Below are 10,000 nucleotides of genomic sequence, written 5' to 3'. Positions count from 1 at the left end.
TTCTGATGAGAGAAAGAGCAAAGTGCACTTTAAATCATTTTAGAGTATTGTTATTTTTGCAACTGTATTTAAAGCATTGGATTCTTTATGTCTGTCTATTTTAAGTGTTTGCTGTTTGAGTTACTATGTACGTTGATTATTTCCTGCACTTGGATTACTTTTAGAGTTGATTACTTACTGCACCTCAAAGCTCTTTTAGTGATTTAAAGTTAGAAGGGTGAGGTCTATGCTGTAGTGACAGTGGAGATTATTCTGGTTTCATTCTGTGCTGAGAAATGTGATTGGTCACAGGGTTATTTTGCTTGTTTACTGCTTTTCTGAGACATTGCATTTGGAGAAGCTTGGAATTGTTCAGAGGTGGTTAGCAGTGCCCTGTATTCATACTGGCCCTTATAACTGAAAATTTCCAACAAAACTATCTCTGAAATTTGCTTGGTACTTAGTTGGCAAAGAGCAAATAGATAGCATATTGAAGTTCTCTGCTCCATGTCTTAATTCTTACCCAAGCTAGCAAGCTTTAACCCCTCTTGTACCATCCCCCTTCCAGTTCTTGTAATAAGGATCTGTAACCATGGATATACACTTTCCTTTTATCTCTGCAGCCAGTTTGGTGGATATGGGCATCTTGAGGCAATATGATGTAGTAATTGTCTCATATCTACTGACAGCCACCTAATTCTTAAACACACTGATAATGCTTCCTTCGGTATGTACCTGACCAGACATATGCAGCAACTAGAGTGACCTCAGAGGTTCCTTACAAAAAAAAATACAAGGCGTAACAAATCTGCTTTATGCAAAGTGCCTTAAAGCCCTTTCCCTTGGTTTCCTATATATTGCTGAGGGGTGAGCTTTGCCTGGATTACAAGGCATCCACAAACCCCACACTTATGAACCTCCTGCATATTCTTAAGTCAAACACCGCCAGAAATACAAGGTCTTGAGACTTGAATTTTGTCTGTGACTTGACTTATTTCCTCAAATATAGCTCTGGAAGTTTGGACAGTAACTTCCAATGGCTGGAGCCAATGCTTTTTGATAGAATAAAATGATGTCTTCATATTTCCAACAAATGTATACGGGGTTACTAAGGAAGTGCAAATGGTGAACTCTGCAGCACAGACTATTTTTATAGAGGTGGTATTCTTTAGGTTTTAAGTCATATCTCAGCAACCACTCACGTTATGCACATACTTTTAGCAGCAGTTCATCTGAGAGCTTTCATATGAGTCAAGAAGTTATGTCTGTACAACTTGATTGTCAAGATATTTAGAAAAACATGAAGTTGATGACAATATAAATAAGTACTAGATGAACAATAATTAATATCTCTTTACCTGATCTAGACAATCAGCACAGGTATGTATGCCATTATGTAAGCTTTAAGATGAAATCTTTTAATACTATGTATGTATCATGATTATGAAATTATTAATACAAATATGAACAAGCAATATTTGATGCCTAGAGGCGTCAGTAGGAGGTAACTGCTGAAACACCTACAGGCATCACCAGGCTGTAATGAGTTAAACATAACATGCTGGAGAGAGATATGTGTGTCCCGGAGACTGCCTCTAATGTGAAGCAAGCCATGTGAAGCTGAGATAATTTATTACACAGTTTAAGCACAACCTAGTACAGTGAACAGGGAGTAGGAAATCTACAATGAGCCTGGCACCTATTTCCCTTATGGACAGAGGTAGCCTGACCCTCCATGTCCTATTTTGATACAAGTCATCATTATTCTTTTGGGAAAACTTGGCTAGGCTTAGAAAGGCCCCCTGAGGCACTAGCCTATTAACAATCTATGAATTTATGAATCTATAAGGTATGTGAGAGATATAATTATACAATGTCACTGGAGACAAGACTCTCACATACAAGCAGGAACACACACACAGTGCACTCACTACATATGGTATGAACCAGACATATAGACCCACATATGCTGAGGCTCTTAAATGTAATCCTTCCAAACCCCAAAGTCTTCACGTATATTGCTTTTACAATAAGTACCATCAGCAACCTCAAAAGCACCCTACCAAAACAGGTTTATATCATAACATCGGAGCCGCAAGACATTGAATGTTATAATATCGAACCCAAAACCTCGAAGACTGAGAATAGCGAAGCTGCAGAACATCAAATTCTTTCAAAGGGGAAGAATTTGGTGGGCCGTTTCTGCCACTTTGCTATTTCCTCCATTGTGGTGCGATCTCAGAGTTGGTATATTTAAGTAGAGGGGGTGTGGGGTCCCCCCACATCAGCAATAGTTTTTAGTGTTTTTGTGTTTTGAGTTGGTGCTGGAACAGCGATTTTTTCCCAGGGAAAAAAATTGCTGTTCTCAGCTTTCTGTGTTTTTAGCGTTCGAGGTTACCAGTTCTATGTTATGGCATTCCATGATATCACTTTTTGCTTATGTGATATAAAACCTACCAAAACAACACCCACCACAATACATACAGCTACATCTGATGGCACCACAACTTCTAAGGCAATAAACCAAACCACCACACAACTGAAAATCTTGGTCATAGGAGACTCCTTTTTGAGACACACAGATGTCCCACTCTCAAGGCTGAGTATGAAGAAAATCACAGTCAGTTGCCTATCAGGGACCAGGATCTGTCAGATCATGCAAACACTCAGGTCATTGAACCACATATGACTCAGTCATATTCTGTATGTATGTAAATGTCTGGAAAAGTACCCCCCTGGACTGTATGATGAGAGACATGATGGAGCTCTCTGACTACGTGTGCAAAGCTGGTATGCGTCTAGCATTGAGCAGCATTCTACCTTCATCAAGGATGATGCTAGAACATGAACAGAAGATAATTGTCACTTTATTTATTTATTTCACATTTGTTAACCGGGTTAGTCCAACTGGGTAAGAAATTACCCATTTTTAGTGGATCCGAGGGGAAAAGCCCCGAACAAAACATACAAATACATATAAATAGAGACAAGTTAATAATATAAAGAGCAAAACAAACTTATGGATACAATGGATAAGAAAAATAAATGTAATCCAAGGAATAGTACATAGCTTTATACAAGGTCAGAAGAAGGAAAGTGCAAAAGAAGATAGAAGTAGAGGAGGAATGACGTGATATAGAGGGAGGAGAAAAAAAAAAGAGTAGTAGGATAAAGTAAATTATATAAAGAGGGAGGGTATAGAAAGAAGAGCACATTGGATAAAGTAAGATAAGAAAGTGGAAAAAGGTATTAATGATAAGTCTAGTGAAGAAATGGGAATATGGAAAGGGAGGAGTTAAGTAGGATGGTTACAGGTACAAATAAGGTTGTTATGGTGGTACAAAATAAGGTCATGTTTGAAGTTAGGAAGAGAGGTATGACTTCTAATATGGAGTGGAAGATTATTCCAAATAAGGGAGATGGAGTGTTTATAAAGTATTTTACCTATGTTAATATTGGGTTTATAGACTTGTAGAAAGAGTTTATCAGAGCTGCGCAGGGATCGAGGAGGGGTGTACCAGGAGTTCAGGTTGGACAGAGATGGACAATCAGAGTTAGAATTAAGAATTCGAAAGCTTGGATCAACTGGCATTTGGTCAGAAGGTGTGGGAATTCGAGCCAATGTAGTTTTTTGAGAGCAGAACAGTGATGGGATTTATAGGGGCTGCTGCTGACAAATCTAGCAATTTTGTTATAAGTTTGGTCAAGTTTTGCCAGCAGGTTATATTGCAAATTGGAAAATAGAGGAGAGCAATAAACGAGGGTGTGGAGGAGATAGGATTGGGCTAGCAGTAGTTGGAGGTCAGGAATTTGCTGTTTCTATATAACATGCCCAGTTTTTTGGTGCGTTCTCTTTATAGAATGAAGCATGTGGAGGTCTAATTTGAGCTGGTCGTCAATGATGACACCTAGGAGTTTAGTATATAAATCTGGTGATATGATGGTGCCATTTAGTGAGGACACGAGAAAGGTGGATTTGTGATGGGCTAGAGCTTTAGGTAGGAATAGTAAGAGCTTAGTTTTAGAGGGGTTCAGGATAAGTTGATTGTTGGGGAGCCACTTCTCAACAGAGTGAAATGAAGACTGGGTGATATGGTAGAGGTTATTGATAGAGTCAGAAATGGAAATCAGAGTTTAATCATCTGCATACTGTATGATAGGGGAGACATTGCTGGCAGTGTGTAGGCCATTGGTGAAGAGGTTGAAAAGGTGGGGGGCAAGAATTGAACCTAGAGGAACACCGGTCTGAAATGGCAGAAAGGGTGAGAAGGAATTTTGCCATTTAACTGCTTCAGAAAGTTTTTGAAGTAGAAGCTCGTGAGAAACAGTGTCAAAAGCCTTTGACAGATCTAAGAAAAGGCAAGACACAAGTTTATTACTGTCTCTGGCCGCAGCTACTGTATGAGAGAAGGATAAAAGTGCTGCATTAGTACTGTGTTTGGGCCTAAAACCATGCTGGGTATTGGTTAAAAGATTGTTTTGAGTAAGGTAGAAAAGCAGTTGAGAATGAATACACTTTTCTAGAATTTTAGAGAGGGGAGAAAGAATAGCAATGGGACGGAAGTTAGATGGTTCTGTGGAGTTTCCACCCTTATGTAGTGGGATAGTATAGTATTCCTTCCAAATAGAGGGAAAAATGATTGACTTGGTTTTTGGTGTCATTCAAAGGGAGTGCAATATTTGTCAGCCTAGGAGGATATGGTCAACTTACCGTGCTGCTTTGCCAGGTATGGTTAATACCTATCCCTTGAGGCTTTTTAAAATTGGTTAAAATCTTGTCTTCCCCATAGTACCTTTTTTGGTTATTGCTAGCTTGTTAAACCTTCCTACATAGTGAAACCAACCCAAGAAAATCTAAAGATGTTGCTTCTCTATGCTAGGAGTCTAAACAGCAAGTTCCATTCCTGCAAGCTTTTCTCAGCCTGGAGAATGCAGATGTCTCTGCTGTTGCTGAGATATGGTTTAAAGTCCTGGGGAGTACCAAAGCACTGCAGAGCTATAATGCCTTCCACACATTTAGAGCAGCTACTACACAGGATGGGACAAAAGCTAGAGGTGTCTAACTTTATATACAAACACACCTTATGGCTGGCCAATAAGTATAACATGCCCAAGCTTCTCAATGTCTAAATTACCATAGGCATAGTCCCATACCATATCCTTACAAGCTATAGGTACCCCCTATGACTCAGAAAACTGATAACACATACTTAAACATACTAGAGACACTTTCCATTCAACCCAAAAAAATATTTATGGGTGACATCAGCTTCCCCACAATAAATTGGGAATCATAAACCTCCTGAAACATACAAGTTCATAGATACTTTGACTTTGTAAACACAAACAACCTGATCCAGCTAGTCCATATGCCCACTAGGGGTGCTAACATTCTTGACCTAGTCCCCACAATCATGGGAAAGCATTGCACCCCCCCCCCCCCAGTGTAATGTCCTCACTAATCAGGACAGACCATAAAGCTGTCTTCTTTGAAAGAACAATAAAACCCAGGACACCAGCTGTTGTGTCTTTTGGCTTTTCCCGGTTAGGGGTCGCCACAGCGGCACTCCGGTCCGCTTATGATCGGCAGTAGACTTTTACGTGCTGAGTTGCCGGCCCTGAAGCACAGCCTTCAATGTAAGTACGCCCATTCATGCATGTCTCCACACAGAAGACACTCTAGCTGAGAATTGAACAGGACAACATCTTACTGTGAGGCGATAACACTACTGCAGCACCACCACCGCAGTTAACCCAGGAAATTTTAGAAATTATTCTAAGACTAACTTTTTGCTATAAGTGACACCTTAACAAATTTTCAAGCCCTCCCAACCCCCGAGAACAACATTGCCTGTGTGGAATTGTACACAATACCCTGTACAATCATATTAATGGTAGCACAGCTGCAGCTTTACCTACCCAGAATAAGCACGGGAAACTCAATAAATAAGCCAATCTCAACATCAATAGGTTGAATAACAATAAGAAGAAAATCATCTCTAAAATTAGGAAACATAATGCCCTTCAAAGTAAAAACTCCCTCATCAATCAACTATTGGGGAAAATCAAGTCTAGCAAAGCCAAATTTGAGGTAAAAATGACTCCCAGGCAGAGGACAATCAAAAGGCATTCTTCAGCTATGTTCTCACCCTCAAAGACAATACACAACAATGTACTGAACTAATTGCAATTGGATTGTCTTATACTGAGCCAGATATTGCAAACTTACTGGCTGACAAATGTAGTTCCAGTTTTATACATCTCTCCCCCCGACTCACTCCCTTCAGGAAATAATCACAGCCATAACTCCCCCATCAGTCACCAGGGAACAAGTCCTCAATATACTATTTATAGCTCTTCATAGCCAAGAGCAGTGCAACAATGGACCCTGGTAACATCCTAGGATGCATCTCTAATAGCATAAAACATGACCTATCATGACCAAGAGAATCACTATTTAACCATTGCCTCCAGACAGAATTTATGCCAAGCATATGGAGGATTGAAAATATCATCCCTCTACACAATGGTGGGATATCTACAGAACCAGGTAACTACACACCCTAAAATCTGACAACTCTCATATTCAAAGCCATAGAAAAAATTATCATGGAAATGATAAAGCATGAGGTAGGAAACCTTCGGCTACAACCACTGGATTGAACCCAATCTGGTTTAATCAAGGGCAGGTCATGCCTATTCAACCTGGTGGACTTCTATGAGAAGGTCAACAAAGCAATGGATGAGGGCAAAATGGTGCATACTACCTACTTTGACCTGACCAAAGCATTTGACACAATACCTCACTTAGTTGGACACTGTAGACAAACTCACAAAATTAGGGATAAACCCCTATGTCACCTGCTGGATAGCCAAATGGTTCAAAGGCAGGACCCAAGAAGTTAGGTTAGAGGAATCTACCTCCACAAAAAGGCTAATTATTTATTTAAAATTTATTTACCGGGAAAGTCTGAACTGGAACAAAGCCAATTTTCAGAGGAGGTCCATCTTTGTAATGTGGGAGGAAACTGGAGCACCTGGAGGAAACCCAACCGAACACAGGGAAGACATGCAGACTCCACACAGAAGGCACTCCAGCTGAGAATCAAACCAGAGAACCTCTTGCTGTAAGATGATAATGCTACCGCTGCACCACCACACTGTCCATTGCTAGTGGAGTCGCTCAAAGCTTGCGCTGGAGCTACTCCTTTTTGGCATCTACTTCTCAGAACTCAAGCTTATCATAAATGGCCTCTGGCTGACCAAGTTTGCAGACTGCAAACTAGATACAGTCATAGAATTCCCCAAAGACACAAATACCTTCCAAGAAGGCCTGACACTGACTAATAACTGGTGCCAGAGCTGTGGTCTAAGCTTTTATGCCAAAAAATGCATAACAGTATCCCTTCGGAAGATGGCTTACCCTTGGAAACTACCACATTTGATAATAAACCCTTAATAGTAGAGTCAGTAGTCAGGGATTTGAGAATGCATTTATAGGTTCATAGGTAGGTACTAGACTATCTTCCCAAAGGCATTTATAAGCCTAGCCAGAATGTGTTGGCTTTCGCCGCCCACTTAGATTAGTTCCCTGTGCCTCTGTCCAACCGAGCCACTGAAGTGATCCCCGGGGTAAACATTGTTTCCCATCCACTCGTCAAGGTTTCTCTTGAAGAGTGCGAGCGAGGAGCTCTGCCTAATGTAGATTGGAATCTTGTTCCAAAGCATGGGAAGTCTCTGGGACAAGAATCTATCCCTCATGCACATCCTATGTATTGTTGTGGTGAGGTTTAGATCCCTAGAGCATGTGGCTCTAGGTGATAAGATTTTCTTTAGGTGGAGCATTCTGGGTTGGACATGGCCTTGTAGGTCAGGCAGAGATCACCTCTGAGTAGGCGGTATGCAAGCAAGTACAGCTGGAGTTTCTTCAGTCTAGCTACATAGGACATCTGTTTGAGGCCAGTAATCCTCTTGGTGAGGTACTTCTGTGGTCTTTCCAGCTGTTGCAGGTGTCTTGTAAGGTATATCCCAAATGGGGCGTTGTACTCTATGATGGGTCTGATGAGTGATGAGAAGAGTGGCACAATGACCTCTTTTGATCTGGATGCGAACCCTTTTGTGATTAGGTGGGCCACATAAAAGGATTTTCTAACCACTTTGGCAATGTGATTATCAAAGGAGAGATTACTATCTACTTGGGTCCCCAGATCCCTTATTACATTTTCCATATTTAGGGGGCTACCACTTATGTGGTAGTTTGTGGGTACTTTGTTTTTTCCAAAGGGGATGACTATGCACTTTTTGGCATTTAGCTTGAGGCCATGATTTTGACACCAGGTGTCCATCTCAGTGAAACCCTTTTGGGGGATGTCTGTGTCAGCCAGAGAGTCAATTACAGCCCCTAGCTTGCAGTCGTCTGCGAACGTGGTCAACCATTGTCCTCCTGTGCTTGCCTGTACCTCTGAGAAGTATATGCCGAACAGGCGGGGTCCTAGGACTGAGCCTTGGGGAACCACTTGTGACCGGTTTAGAGTCGGACCTAGCTCCCACAACTCTAACCATGTGGGTTCTGTCCGTGAGACAGTTGACAACCCATCTTGTGACATAGAGGTTTATGTTCAGGCTGGTGAGCTTGTCTATAATACCAGAATGGGGAATGGTGTCGAAGGCCTTTGAGAGGTCTAGGTAGGCTGTGTGTACCACCTTTCCCTCATCTATAGCCTTGGTAACTGTCTCAAAGAAGTCCACCAGATTTAGGAGGCATGATATGCCCATAACAAAGCCGAACTGGGTAGGGTCCAGTGTTTGGAGGTTCCCATTGTCTCTGTTAATGAGTTCCATGATGATGCACTCCATAGCCTTGCAGACCAAGCTAGTCAGGCTTATAGGGTGATAGTTCCCAGGGTCTGTTGTGGCTCCACCTTTGTGGAGAAGAATAACCGTTGCTGTGTGCCACTCTATGGGTATGTAGCCTGTGGAGAGGCTGAGTTTGAGCAATGTGTTTAGGTGAGGGGATTGTTCGTCTTTGAGCTCATGTAGCATTTAGACTGTTACCTGGCATTTGGCCATCATTTGTCTTTGCTGGTAAGGAAATCATTCTGTATTGTGCAACTTATCAACAGAGGTATGGCATCTTGGTCCAAATATGTCATTCTTCCACTGTACTCTGCCCTCAATTGAACAATTATTGTGTGCAATGACCCCTTTGGTATGTACCTGATCAGGCATATGCAACAACTGGAGCATCAACAGAGATGTTTCACAAAAATAATTTAGGGTGTAAACAACATGTCCCTTGTGGACCATATCAAAGCCTTATCCCTGTCTACAAAACATCCTCTGATCCGATTCTCTTGGACCTGTTACATTTCCTCAAAACAAATACCATCAGATTTAGTTGATCTAGGAACATAAACCTCCTTTACACCATAAATATGACATGTTGGAGGAACAGATATGTGTCTCAGATAATTCTTCCTCTCAAGATCAGGCTTTCCATTCATGTGAACCCTACATATACCCCTTAAATTAACCCTAGGGTATCAAAACTTGTAAGATATATTTGAGGAACTTGGCCATACATAAAAAGGATCCTGGGTCATAAGTCTAGTAATCACCTATGAACCTCAGAGTAGTATGTTTCCCATTATGTCTTACTTCAGCAGCAGTTCATAAACATGCATCATCATGCAAGTCATTAGCATACTGCTAGGTCACTATAGTACCATATTCCTTGTGAAGCCTTTGTGTGACCAATCCAAAAAGTAACACTACAAGAAGGGGGGGGTGCAATTTAAGATGAATTGCATAGAGGTGGAGTGGCACCCTCAATATAAATCATTGTGGAATAAATGCAAAGCCTAGAGATCAAAAGAGTGGTCATTCACCCACTGGGGAGCCACATCCTCAGGGTACCCATCACAGTATTACAGGATTTAGAGGGTCCTATTATTATGCAACTGCTCTGTTTAAGAATCAGGCATTTGCCATACAGAGCACACTGCAATGTTATTTTGCATTT

The sequence above is a fragment of the Protopterus annectens genome, chromosome 2.part2, assembly GCF_019279795.1.
Source record: "Protopterus annectens isolate FY-2018-M chromosome 2.part2, PAN1.0, whole genome shotgun sequence".
Classification (NCBI taxonomy): Eukaryota; Metazoa; Chordata; order Ceratodontiformes; family Protopteridae; genus Protopterus; species Protopterus annectens.
Note: the sequence above shows the minus strand (reverse complement) of the source record.